We start from the raw sequence: 15,458 nt of genomic DNA on the forward strand, positions 1-15,458 counted from the left end.
ATTGACACCTGGCAGTACGTGTCTATTACAAACACCTTCAGCACACAGGCAGCAGTATAGACCAAGTGGCAGATCATTTCACTAATGTGCCTTAATATTACTTCTATGGGATTCCTGATCGCACTGTGCTGGCGGGCCTTTATTATTATTTCATGGTGGAGGCTGAGGGCCGGGGGAAATTTAAAAACGGGATGCAATTGGCCCCTGGGCCTCACTTCGGACTTGCCTGTCTTAGACCATTAATGTAATGTAATTTTTCTAGAGTAAAATTTATGAAACTGCCATATCCAATAATATGTATGTTAGTTTAACACATATGTATGTTAAACTGACATTGCGAAGAGATGAGAGAAATGTGATCAATACTAACCCATCCTATATATATATGGATTCTTTCACAGTTAAAGATTTTGCTTTTTATTCTAATGATTGTAATTTTTAATTAAAGATAATAATACAAAACCATACCCCACTCTTCTTATATGCAGCACAGATAACCTTGTGTCAATTCTATTGACTTCTTCTGATTTATGGGCTGGAGCTGCTGCAATGCTGTACGGGGCTTTTCAGCTTGATTACTGATAACACCTGCTATAGAGCAGACTGGAGAGTAGAAGGTCTTTGCATGACATGAGTGATACATGATATTATCATAGAGACAATTATATCCACCACAGGCTTCACTCCCCAGTGAGCTTATAGGAATTCTCTTTCAAAGGGAACAAGGAATGGGCAAGGTCCATGCAGTTGTGCATTATGTATTTTCAGAAGAGTCTTGGATCAAAGGAGTTTTGTCTTCAAAAATGTATATAGTCATGGAAAGGCATTACAAGTATGCTGTGCTGTAAGCTATTTGGATTTATTAAAGCTACGCCATTTCATTTTATTAGTGTCACTTACTTTGAAAGCTTGTGCTATATCTTTAATGCTAATGATTGCTTTCTGTCTGCCTGAGTCTTGAGTGATTGATAGGTTGATTTAAATATTTGCACGGTCTGCCTTATGAATGTATTCTGCTGCATAGCTATATAACATCATTACTACGGCACTGTAAGAAAGCCCCTTACTATAGTTCAGTATTATATAAGACAATACTGTAAATATATATAATGCTGTCTAAACAAAAAAATCAGCCCCTGCCATACTTAATACTGCCGTTAATTCTGCAATGTTTTTAATAGATAGTTATAATGTTAAAAGCCGTTAAATCCAACACATTTTTTATTGCATGTTAAAGTGGTTTTGGTTAAGGGTTTTCTATAATTCTCAGCTATCTAGATAACAGGTTTCTGGATAATGGATCCCATACCTGTATATAAATATAATATACAGGTATGGGACCTGTTATGCAGAATGCTTGGGACATGGGGTTTTCCAGATAAGGGATCTTTCTGTAATTTGGACCTCCGTACCTTAAGTCTACTGAAAAATCAATTAAACATTAACTAAAACCAGTAGGATTGTTTTGCCATGAATAAGGATTAATTATATCTCAGTTAGGATCAAGTATTATTATTGCATAGAAAAGGGAAATAACTTAAAACATTTTTGAATTATTTGATTTAAATGGAGTTTATGGGCGATGGCCTTTCCATAATTCGCATATTCTAAATAATGGATTTCCAAATAACAGATCCTATATATATCGTATATATATATATATATATATATATAGTCACATTAAGGGGCAGATTTTTAAGGGTAGAATTTCGAATTTGAAAAACTTCAAAATTCTAATTCAAAAAGACCAACTGAAATTAAATCAAAGGTTTTTTTTGGTCGAATAGGTCCGTTTTCGATCAAACAGGTCCGTTTACGAAATTTGAATTGTAGGAATCGAAGTAATAGCAGATTTGAATCGTATGATTCAAAGTTTTTCCCAAAAAAAAGTTTTAGATGGTGAAAGGTCGAAGTCTAATTTTTAAAGTACATGATAAATTTCGAAATTCAATTTTTTTTTCAAATTTTGAATTTTCACCTAGGCCTTTGATAAATCTGCCCCTAAGTTTCAGCACTCAAAATCTCACACCAAGTTCCCTGTGTGTCTCCTTGATGTTCCTAAATAATTGTAGCTATTGGAGGCACTCACGGACATAATCACTGGTGAATTTATTTAAATTTTCAAATGTTCCCCCACATCAACGCGTTTCGTTTCCTCTTGAAACGTCGTCAGGATATATATATATATTTTTCTTAACCAATTAAAATATTAATATTAGCAGCTAAATGGCCCTGAAGGAGGCTTACCGGTATACTGCCCCTTTAAGCCTGGACAGCTGCTTGTGATTCTGTTCTCATGTGATTTTACCTGTTCCAAACAAATGCTCCCAGTCCAGTTTATTGGGTTCATGTTAGGCATAGATGCATTCATTTGATTAACTAGCTGAATGTTTTTTTTCTTTTTACTTATTTAAAATCACAACTAAATTACATTACCTATATAGTTAAGCTATTCCATTTCATCAACTTACTGGCCTGTCACTTCTGTACCTCCTCCTCCACAATCTTCAATAATGTTTTGCAGACACAGCTAATAATTTATTTCTGACAAGACATCTGTTCCTAGCATTTGTTAGCATTCCAAACTTATATTCTTTGTCAAGTAAAAGAAAAAAGAAGTAAAAGAAAAGTCTTATTCAAGAACATTTTATCTAACCTCTAATTAGATTGTATGCGATGTAGGAATTGTGTTGTGGCAGAGACTGTGTTGAGAATTTCATGAATTATTAAATAGGAAGCATTAAAAAATGTTTACAGATGAATTGAGTTAAAATCAGAACTTCAAAGTCCAAACTGTAAATGAATTAGCATCCTAAATGCGAAAACTGCGTTATTCCAGATGGCACTTTCATTTGTTATTTTAGGTCCAGGAAAGAAAATAACAAACATTATATTTGGAATATATTTTATCATTGACTTTTAAAAGGCATCCAAAACTATACACGTTTGATGGATAAAAGTCCTTCAAAAACATTTCTTTTGCCTTTTTTTATGTGGGGAACTTTTTATTCTCCTACATGGGTTGTTAGCACAGCCTTTGTCTTCCCCAAACCCAGCACATGGGTGAAAAATAGGGATGCACCGAATCCACTATTTTGGATTCGGACGAACCCCTGAATCCTTTGCGAAAAATTCGGCCGAATACCGAACCGAATCCGCAAATTAGGGGTGGGAAGGGGAAAACATTTTTTACCTCCTTGTTTTCTGACAAAAAGTCACACGATTTCTTCCCCGCCCCTAATTTGCATTTTCGGATTCGGTTCGGCCTGGCAGAATGATTCGGCCGAATCCGAATCCTGCTGAAAATGGCCGAATCCTGAACCGAATCCTGGATTCGGTGCATCCCTAGTGAAAAACCATGGTGACATCACCCATGAAACACTGTTGATGATGCAACAATGGGAACACTGCTCTGGAAATCCAGGCAAATGGAGAATTTATGCATCAATTTTCTCTAAAACAAATATGGAGTTTTAGGTGGCTGGGCTGGGGGCAATGTATAGATAAAGAGATGCTTTATTAGGTTTTCTCATCCTTTAGACCTAATGGGCCTCAATCTGCCCATAAAATCAGACCTGCCTTGATCTGTAATGATCGAATCAGAATGTCATAGCATAACAGTGTACAGGTATGGGACCTATTATCCAGAATGCTCGGGGCCTAGGGTATATCTTAAGTCTACTAGAAAATCATGTAAACATGAAATAAACCCAATAGGCTGGTTTTGCTTCCAATAAGGATTAATCATGTGTTTGGATCAAGTACAAGGTACCGTTTTATTATTGCAAACAAAAAAGAAATAATTTTTAAAGATTTGGATAATGGGATAAAATGGAGCCTTTCAATAATTCGGAGCTTTCTGGATAATGAGTTTCCAGATAATGAATCCTATATTTGTACTATGATTAAGAAAAAAAATTGTACAACTCTGCTTATACAAGTGACACAATCACAATATTATTAATAGTGGCATATAATACATTGGGACAGGACTAATTAAACAAAAGATAAAAGATGGCAGCAATAAACTCCAGATTTCTTATTTATTTGGTGCTTAATTTGGGTTTATTGCCCCTGCACAGTTGCAGTGCAATTATTGTGTTCTGACAAGTAGACAAATGCATATCATCATTAACCAACTTGAGCCTGACCATAAACCCACCTCTAGCCAAAACAACAATTAATATACAATAAATATATAACTAATTGTTATTGCAGCTTTTTTTCTTACATTGTCATCAATAGCAATTAGCACATATATGATATTTTGATGTAACCTGGAGAATAATTCTCAGTTCTAAGCATGAATCTTATATAGGGCATTACGTTTTTCAGAAATACAGAATTCACTGGAACAGGCTGACATCTGAAGGCCATGTGCTTTTATGTTTCAGTTCTGATTTCTTTGAAATCGGTTTTACTTTTGAATATGGCTCTCTGGGTTGCAGAACAGTGTCTGCTACTAAAAAAATGATAGGCCTGTTACTTATTTCTATGAAATTGCTTTGCCCCAGATTTGCAATCACTCGGGATTAAAAAATAACCTATTCATTGCATCTCATAAACCTGAAACATGTTGCCTTGTTAGACGAATGAAGCTGGTTCATGGGAAGTAGAGCAGTCGGTCACATTGTATTAATCATTCATATCTACTTTTTCCCTTTCAAACTGCTGGTTGACTCATCTCTCCATACCCCAGTTTTTAAGGGAATGGTATACTTGCAATGTGTACTAGTGACGTTCATCTGTCGGTAAAGCTGTAAAAACCACTGGTGTTGACATGTACAAGATTAATAATGTAAAATTCCATTTTAGTGAGCTGGAGAAAGAGAGGCCAGTACTTATTCTTTGTAAGCAATTGTCGTGGGCATTTTGGTGAGGTGCTGAGAACCATAGGAATATGAGACCCTACCGAGAAACCTTAGCTGACACTTTGTTTTGAACACATATTTGTTTCCCTATCTATAATGTAATCATAGTGTACGGCGGGTCACATTTCCAATAGAAAGCACATGTGCTTTACTTGACAGTCTTAAAGGAGAACTAACTCGTAAAAATGCCAAATTTTATATACTGAATTTATTGCACCAGCCTAGAGTTTCAGCTTCTCAATAGCAGCAATGATCCAGGACTTCAAACTTGTCACAGGGGGTCACCATCTTGGAAAGTGTCTGCGACACTCACATGCTCAGTGGGCTCTGAGCAGCTGTTGAGACGCTAAGCTTAGGGGTTGTTACAAATTATCAAACAGAAAATGAGGTTGGCCTGGATTATAAAATATTAAATTCTGATGCTAGTTGCACTGGTTTCTGTGCTGCCATATAGTAATTATACATATTAATTACTAATCAGCCTTATATTGTGACAATTATATTCTTTGTGTACTGTATATTTTGATTTGGTCCCTAAGCTCAGTAAGTGACAGTAGCATAGCGCATGTGCAGTGAATCAGCAGAAAAGAAGATGGGGAGCTACTGGGGCATCTTTGGAGGCACAGATCTTTACTGCACAAAACGGTTGTGATTGTTCCAAAAATAATATACAATATTTCTAGCCTACTTCTTTAGTTAAGCTTTAGTTCTCCTTTAATGATATCCTTTAATTGATATAAATCTTCGTTGACGTTGGTTCGGAGTTATAGATAATAAATCTGATGTTTCCAAAGTAAAATCTATCTCTTCCCTTCATCTTATTTTAAACTGTAGGCCTCCCTGGGGGTCTCCTGTAAATTTGCCTCGATGTGTTTTGGGAAAATGAGCAAATTGGAAAATGACAGAAGTGATTAGGGAATCCCACATGTTATCATTAAATTAAGAGCTAATGCCGGTTATTTGGAAGGAGTGCGAGAACTGAGCCGATGGAACTGCCTGCGCTAAATGCTACAATAAAGCATAGAGCCTAGATATTATGGATTTGCATCGAAAGTGCGATTTGAGAAATATGTGATAATCATTAAAATGTGCAGTTACATTTATTTAATTCTCCAGTAATTACAGAGCCATAATAGCTATTCATTTTGGGTTAGCTGGTTATCATTAGCAGGATGTATTTGAAAGCTCTGTTAACCCTTGGCTACAGAATGCAAATAATTCAGTCCTGCTGGATAGTCGATGCCAAGCACTTGTAGTTTGTCACAAAAGCAATATAAAGTATTCCTATAAATCACTATATAGAGAGGTTATGACTGTATTAATTGCAAATAAGATGGCAGACACTGTTAAGTGAATATAATAGACTAGAGGACTGCTAAGATCAGTATACGTGTTGTTCAGTGATGTTGTGCAAAAACACTTGGAATATGTCCAGACTATAGGACTGGCCTCCTTAGGGGTCTCAGAACAGTGGGTAGGGGGTTTCAGGTCAGTAGGGGAGAGTTCTCGATTGCCCTGCTTTTCCCTCCTTGCAATTACAAATGTTTTTACATAGTTTTTAATTATGGGATAAAATTACCATCAGCTCATGTTATTATTTCTACAGTGCTTAATCTTTGATTCCCGACCTCATGGTGGAAATAGGAGTACAGTATTTTAATAGAAGTCGCAAAGTTTGAACCTGTTTAAAGAGATTTTGTCACAGGAAAACATGTTTTTTTCCAAAATGCATCAGTTAATAGCTCCTCCAGCGGAATCTTTTTTTTTATGACATGGGGTTAGTATCACAGTTGCCCTCTGTCGTGTGATTTGTGCTCTGATTAAACTATAGTCACTCATTACTGCTACACTGCAATTTGGAGTGATAGTATGTAATTATAGTGGGAAAGATGGAGCATGATGATATTGTTTACATTTTGTTGTACATAACAGATTTGAATGCGTATATGTATTTTGACAGGTTGGAAGAGTAGTCAAGGCAACTGGACCACAAATTTTGAATTTAAAGTAAGCACACTTTATAAGGCATCTTAGTTTACTGTTCAAGCCCTTATTTATTTTTGTAATACAGTCACTGTTAAAAGATGGTTATCTTTTTGGCATGAAATAGTAGAAAATCCTTTGGTGTGGGTTAGCACTAGGGTTAGAAGTATGATAAGAGGGTTTGTATCTTTTGAAAGTTAGCCATGAAGTTGAGGATCTTTATACAAAAGGATAACATTTCAGGAATGTGCCTCTAGTTTTTTTTTTTAACAACAGGAACATCTATAAATGCTGAGATGACAATTCATTCCAGTTCCATTTTGCCCCTTGCACTAGTTGGAGTGATATCACGTGCCTCCCTCGCCTGACAGCCAATCTACAGAACAATGGGAATGTAACAAGATACAGCTCCCTGACACCTGCATTCCTAAAAATGTGCCCATACCCATCTAGTGGTAGACATGAAAATAGCACTCCATAGTAAAAAGTCCCACCACAACTCCTCCAGTTACATTGAGTAGGAGAAACATTAGCTTATCTGAATGCAGTTCCATTGTGAAGTACTGGCTCTTCCTGATATCACAGGATCAGTCACCTCAATGACCTGAGGTGACTATCTGCACACCATACATTTGTTGGCTCTGGAATAAAATTGTAATGTAACATTTGTAATGTAAACAGTGGAATTTAGAAATAAAAACTATCCCATAAAACATGACAGAATCCCTTTAAGGAACCCATAGTAATCAAACAGCTAGTAACATACTAGTCACCAAGCATTTGAGAGAACAGACAGGAGAAAAGTAGTAATGTTGTTATGGCAGATTCTGTTAATGCCTTTAAAAGAGAATTCAACTGTTAACTAAAAAAAACCTACCCCCCCTATGTAGACCCTCCTTCCCCCCAGCCTAGCTGCCCCCTCGGGAACTGTCCCTAACTTTTTACTTACCCCTCGGTGCAGATTCAGGGATCACAGTTCACGGCAGCCATCTTCAGGGTCTTCGTGTCTTCTTCCGGCACTTCGGCAATTTCCATCCATTTCGGCGCATGCGCAGTTGTCGCAAACCAGGAAATTGCTCATGCAACTGCACATGCACTCATATTACCAAAGACCCTGAAGATGGCTGCCGGGAACTGTGATCCCTGAATCTGCACCGAGGGGTAAGTAAAAAGTATGGGGCATTTCCCCGGGGGGCAGCTAGGCTGGGGGGGAGGAGGGAGGGGGGTCTATGTAGGGTTAACGGTTGAATTCTCCTTTAAGAGTGGCTTGGATGGTTTCTTGAGCAAGCATAATAAGGCTCATTTTAGTGAATTTGCGGAGTAACGTCCATTCGCCAGAGCGAAAAGCCACCTGGCGATAGAGTACGAATCACCGCTAGGGTCTATCTCTTTCGATAGCGAAGTGACGCCTGCGCCTATTAGTAAATTGGTGATGTCCCTGTGGGTGGTAACACTAGTGAATTGACACTAGCATTAGCCACTTCACCCTTTAGTAAATCTGCCCCTTGGGATCCAAAATTGGGTTCACATGATCCCCATTAATACAGTGAAATTCCTTTGTGAAAAGACAATAGAAATTAAAAGAAGATAAGTAATAAATTATACCGTTGGCATATGGCATATGTTCTCCAGAATGCTTGGAAACTGGGGTTTTCTGGATAAGTTCTGTTTCCATAATTTGGATCTAAAACATTAAATAACTCCATTACTGTTTTTGTACTACTAATATGGATTCATGCAGCTTATTTACCATCAAGTACAATGTACTGTTTTATGATTACAGAGAAAAGAGAAATATGTTAAAAATCAGAATTATTTGCTTAACAATATGGACTATATGGGAGACAGAGCTTTCTGGATAAAAGGTTATCTTGAATAGGGCATTAAGAAAATCCTTTTGGAAATTATGTATATTCACAAAAAATCAGGTTTTGGCATTTTAGTGTGTTACTAGCAAGCGGTTCACAAGCCTAGTGTCTCATTGCTGAAGTTCTATGCAGCACCCTTGTGTCAGCACAGATAATGTAACACTGTGTGCGCAGGTCTCAACTGTGCTTTCCTGACAAAGGAAGACCTTCCATGTTAGTCTTATCCCATTCATTGTGACAGGTTGTCATGGTATTTTGCTGTGTTCTTTTCCCCTAACCCCTTGCAATTGTTCTGCTTGCTTTAACGGTCCAATTCATTTTGTGGGTTACAGAGTGAGTGATATTCAGCACAATACGCCCAAGAATGAAAAGGCGTTTGGAAATGTCAGGTTGTGCTATTTTCAGCAGCTCTGTATCATGAAGAACAAATCTAGCCATCTTGAGATGAAACAAATCTGTGCTTCCCTGGAGCTGATGTATATTATATTTGCCTCTAAAATAAGTAAATACATATAAAATAGTATTATTTTTCGGAGAGTGAGAAGCAAAAAAAAAATCTCTGTTCTTACTCTGCAATTTTGAATGCAGATTATTGTAGATGGGCAGCAAAGAGGACAGAATGTGCACTGACTGGTTGGCAATAGACACTAACCACTCATGTAATGCAATGTAGTTCATCAATCTTTGGGGCAAATTCACTAACCTCCGAAAATCCGCCAGCGACGGCTTAGCTCAAAGCGCAACACTTCGCCAGATGTAGATTCGCCAGGACAACTCTAATTCACTAAAATCTGTAGTTGCGTCTGGTGTGCCGAACAATGGCGAAGTTGCGCTAGCGTTAGTTCGCCAAGCAAAGCGAAGTTGCACTAGTGTTGGCTAATTTGCATACGGCGGGAAGTTAAAGTTGAATGGACGTATATGTTGCACCAAATACATTACATTACACAAACCCGGGAAACCTTAATAAAATAAAATAGAGTTGTTATATTGCCCAACACATGAGCCCAGTGTATAGTTTATGTCCCCTATGTTAGGAAATGTAGGGGGGAAGCCGGTTACTCAAAAAAAAAATTACGCTATTTTTCAGCCTATCACCCTGAAAAAGGAAAAGACGCTAGTATTTTTTGGGACTTTTCAACTATTTTTGAGGAAGTCCTATCTACTCTTTTGCACTATGCCTGGTCTGAGGTGGCAAAGGCAAGTCTGGCGCAAGAGGTAACGTAAAATCCGCATCTTAGTGAATTTGCATAGTTACGTCCATTGGCCAGAGCGCAGATTCGCCATGCGTTAGGAAGCAAAGTACCGCTAGAGTCTATCACCTTCGCTAGGGAATTTTCGCCAGCGTTAGTCACTTTGCCCTTTAGTAAATTTGCCCCTAAGTATTTATGTACAGGTTATATGTTCCCTGGAGCCACCAAGTGATATGTGAGGTCTCACTATTAGCAGTTGTAAGAACCAAACTACACCCAAGTGTTACTGCCTGAGAACTGCTGTACATCTCAGCAGGCCCTGATTTCTATTTTGCCCGCCCCTAGGGCAGAGGGTCCCCCGTCTGTCCTCCCTCTCCTCCCCCCTTCTTGTCTGTAATAATAAAACAGTACATTGCACTTGATCCAAACTAAAATGTTACTAATCCTTATTGGAGGCAAAACAACCCTATCTCGTTTATTTAATATTTAAATAATTTTTTAGTAGATTTAAAGTAGGGAGATATTTATCACGTAAAGATCCCTTATCCCAAAACCCCAGGTCCTGAGTATTCTGGATAATAGATCCCATCCCTCTACTACTGGCATTGGGACATGGCTATACTCCTCTGTGGAACACAGCTTGGGAATGGGTATATGCAACAGTTGTATAAATGGGTGGTAGTACTGTAAATGAGAATGTATTTCATAGTATATGGTGCATCGACTGATAGATACGATTTTTAAGCTCTGAAACGATCAACATCCATAGTATAAGGACATTGGCTGGGATCAGAGGGTTGCCACGAACACGTATATTTGATTTATTTATGACTAGCTTTAATATTACCCACCTTGTTGCCAATAAGAAGAAGGTTAACAGCAGACAATACCCTGATATAATACACAAGAGCCATGAATATCCTGTAAATGATATCCTTATAAACGGTGCTTAGTGATGTCATCGGTTATAACCGGAGCTAAGTGATGTCATTTCTGTCACATGACTCGAAACTGAAACTTGTGTATTATAATAAATAAAGTACCCCCTGTTGCATAATATAAGGATATAAGAAGTCACCTTGGAGTTCTATGTCCTGTAAAAAAAAAACTAGGGATGCACCCAATCCACTATTTTGGATTCGGCCGAACCCCCCAATCCTTCGCGAAAGATTTGGCCGAATACCGAACCGAATCCTCATTTGCATATGAGAAACATTTTTTACTTCCTTGTTTTTTGACAAAAAGTCACATGATTTCCAAATCTCCAAGTTAGGATTCGGATTTCGGTTCGGGAGGGCAGAAGGAATCGGCCGTATCCTGGATTTGGTGCATCCCTAAAAAAAACACCTTGTGCTTTTATATGGTCATGGAACTCCTCTGTAACTTATAATATCCTTATATTTTACAAGAGGGGCTACTTTATTCCCTATATAACAGATAATTAAATTGAGTTTTATTCCATGTTCAGACAACGTCCAGTATATTACATTATGGTTTATAGCCATCGATCCATTTAAGTGGTGTACCTGGGTGTGCATCAGGGAGCAGGGAACATTTCATATGCTTTTAGTCATTTATAAGCAAGCAACATTAGTTACAAGAGTATTGGCAGCAATTGGAATGACCTGACTCTGTGCAGCCCTGTATTACAACAATATGATGAGAGCAAGCAAAAAACTTCTACTTAAAGGGATGTGAAAAAGTCAATTGTAAAGATGAAAGAATATATGTTTTCCATTCTATATTCATTACTACAATCATTTTAAAAATTCCAGGGAGGTGCATAGTGCAAAGCAGCCCTGTTCTTACTGTTGGATGTATGACAGGTGCTGAATAAAAGGCACCATGTGGCGTGCGCAAAAACATGGTGGATTGTGCCTGTCTGTCCTCACCTATCCTAATATTAAAATAAGAACAAAATTAATACAAATGATAAATACAAAACATAGTAGGTCATTTACTAAAATCCGAATTTAGTCTTTTTTTTTTTTATTTAAAAAAACCATGAACAAATTCCCACGCCCGAATTTTGCTTATTTATTAATAAAAACTCAATTCAACCGGATCACGGATTTTTCAGTTTTTGCCCAAAAACCCTGAAAAAGTTGGATTTCGGGCTAATCCCAGGGCAGGCCACAAAAACTTCAAATTGAGATAGGTGCCTCTCCCATTGACTTATACAGGACCTGGACAGGTCTGAGATGGATGATTTACGGATTCTGGCTTTTTGCAGCATCGGGATATAATAAATGAGTTTTTTTTTCACCTGTAAAAATTAAAGCTTTCTAGTGAAAAAAACACGATTATTTTTGAGATTTTAACATTCGGATTTTAATAAATAACCCCCTTAAAGGTTATAAAAAGGCTGATTCTAAGCAACTTTTCAATTGGCCTTCATTTTTTATTTTTGAATGATTTGCCTTTTTTTCTGAATCTTTCCAGCTTTCCAATAGGGGTTACTGACCCCATCTAAAAAACAAATTGTCTGTAAGGCTACAAATGTATTGTTATTGCTACTTTTATAACTCATCTGTCTATTCCTTTCTCCTATTCCTATTCCAGTCTCTCATCCAAATCAGTGCATGGTTGCTTGGGTGACTTGGACACTAGGAACCCGATTGTTGAAATTGCAAACTGGAGAGCTGCTGAATAAAAAGCTAAAGAACTCAAAAACCACATATAATAAAAAATGAAAACCAATTGCAATTTGCCTCAGAATATCACTCTCTACATCATACTAAAAGTTACTTTAAAGGTGAACAACCCCTTTAATATTAGAATGTAATTGAAGACATTTTTAGAAAGACTTTTCTACAGTTGTGTGATGTCTGTATTTCCTGCGTGGCTGTCAGTAGCAGTACCTTGTGTTTATTCCAGAAGACATCATGATGAAGTGATGCTATATTGTGTTATATAGAAATTCAATATACCTGTCCTCCCGAGAGTAGCGTTCCATATGTAGCCATGTCAGAAGCCAATAGAATCTAGATTTACTAGGCTATAGCGGAGCAATAGATAGATGAGTTAAACATTATTAATCTTTAGAAATCAACTTCCTCCAATCACAGCTCAATGCATCCATTTGTTTTAACGGTTAACATATTTATTTTAACAGAAATGTCACCTGCTTAAAAGTAATGTGCAGAACTAGGCAAATAGGTCATTTTCTCCTCTGACAAACAACCTGTGTGTGTCATTAGCCTTACAGGAGCACATATATAAGTGTTTTTCCATCATAAGCAAATTACATGCTGAAAATGCATTCAGCCTTTAAATTTAAAACAAACTATTTATCATTATTTAACTCCTATGTAATTAGTTTAAGCCCTTCAGTGTGCATTGATAATCAAATTATCTACATCACAAGGACCAAACATGGAGTTGCTTTTGTTTCCTATTTGCCCTGTTAAGTTCAAGAAATATCAAAAACCATAAATTTGTTGCAATAACAACAGTCAGCATACCTCCCAGGGCAGTTCCGAATTTAACAGCTCAGCCCTCAGTCCCGGTTTTTTACTGAAATGTCCTGAGTTTCTCTTTGATCACCTGCTCAGACGCCAAAAAAACAATTACACTTTTTCTAAAATTTAATTAACTAAGAGTGCCCAGAATACTCAGCACTTAGATATGTAACTATTTTAAGATAATCAAAGATACAATTATAACTATTTAAGAAAAGCAGGTCTCTTGGGGAAACTGACTTGCAGCTTAAAGGGAAACTAAAGTCTAAATAGAATAATGTTAGAAATGCTGTATTTTGGATACTAAACATAAACATGAACTTACTGCACCAGAAGCCTAATTAACAAATGATTTATGCTGTCAAAGTTGGCCACAGGGGGTCACCATCTTGTAGCAATGTTATACATCTCTGCAAGACCAAGACCATGCATATGCTCAGTTGTGCTGTTAGGAGGCTAATTTTAGGGATTGTCAAAAATTATCAAACAGCACAAGTCAAATAATATCTGCCATAGAAGCAGATACAGTAAGATTAATAATCAGAACATGCAGACTGCACTGGGTCCTGTGTTGTCATGTAAAAATGAAATCCCATTTTTACTTTATTAACTGAAAAAGAAACCTATCACTAATAATAAATCAGTACCGTTTTTTATAAGAAACCTGACTGTATGCAGTGAAATTCCCCCTTCATTTACTTGCTCTGACTGCTGTGGATACAAATCACTACATGGTCCCTGCTCTATAGGGAAACAAACAAAGCTGCTCAAGTTCTAGGAAGTAAGGTGGGAAGGGCTCCCTTTGCTGTTTGAAAGTATGATCAGTTTCCCTGCAGATCAGTTAGGGACCAGCTAAAGTTTCCTATCTGCAGCAGTCAGAGCAAGTAAATCAAGGGAGAATCTCACTGCATACAGTCAGGTTTATTATAAAAACAGTAGACATTTTTTAATTAAAGTACATTGGAGATAAGTTTCTCTTTCATAAAGTAAAAATTGGATTTTATCTGTTTGCCTTTACATCCCCTTTAAAGAGCAATTCACCTTCATTAGCAAAATTGTAATAATACATAAAACATTCCTCTAAAACTGCCAGAATGTGTTCAGACGTTCTATAACCTGATAAATGTTGTAAAATGGACATGGTATTTAGGGGGTATGGACCTAAAATGGACGTGGTCAAAAACTTTTTGCCATGCTACGCGCGCCAGAACTTTTTGTCCCTGTTTCCAATGTTTAAATGTTGGGAGGTATGCAGTAGTCAAAAAGTATAGCAAAATTCTTCCCCTGTGTCGAACTGGGTTCTTTGGGCCCAACGGCCAGTTATAAGAGGCAGCAAAAAGCCTAACTTTAAGAGCCAAGTTTCCGTTTTTTAAACTGGAAATTCGGCTCTGCTAGTGCAGAAAGCGATGTAGCACTCATTGTGCTAGCGATGCAGCCCCTTTTGACCTGCTCTGATGCTAAACTTTTAAGCGCGGACTGGGAGAGGGGGTGGCCCCTGCCCAACGGGGCTGTCACTTCAAGGGCCCCATCTGATCTGTAAGCTTATCCAGATGCAATACCCAATGCTCCCTATGCATATCATTTTACTTTACATTTTACACAACTGGCAAGGGGTTGGGGGAATGCCAGCAGTTTCCAGAGCGCGAGTATGGGCCAGCGCCCACCGAGTTTTTCCCAGTGTCCCACTGCCCAGTCCGACACTGCCCCCACCTGTTCATTAAACTCATGCTGAACAAGGTGTTTTGACCAAAAGAATAAGAAAATCCAGATTAAAAGGCCAGAACGTACCTATCCCATTATATTAAAAGGTCCAAATGTTAGCTCCATAAAGTAATGTAAGTACAGTATATAGTACAAGAAAGCTAGACATAGGCTATGTACCCCCAGTTTATGGTATTTAATCATTGTTAACAACTGCTAATCCTCCAAGTTCAATAGACCTTGTTTTTACTGAGTTCGGGGCACACAACAGCATGCAATAATCTTCTGTATTAATTTAGACAGACTGGCAGGCAGCAGGCCAGCCAATGTGCCCCTGAGATGTCATTAAGCTCAAGATGCCGGCCAAATGCTTCTTGTGTATAA

The 15,458-nt window shown here is 37.7% G+C and overlaps 1 protein-coding gene across 1 annotated transcript in view; it reads left to right on the top strand.

The window, feature by feature from the left end:
• Positions 1 to 15,458, top strand: part of LOC108704834 (potassium voltage-gated channel subfamily B member 2-like) — a 142,616-nt gene that overhangs the window by 70,831 nt on the left and 56,327 nt on the right. The gene's annotated exons all lie outside the window — the stretch shown is intronic.

This window comes from Xenopus laevis, chromosome 6L, assembly GCF_017654675.1.
Source record: "Xenopus laevis strain J_2021 chromosome 6L, Xenopus_laevis_v10.1, whole genome shotgun sequence".
Taxonomy (NCBI): Eukaryota; Metazoa; Chordata; class Amphibia; order Anura; family Pipidae; genus Xenopus; species Xenopus laevis.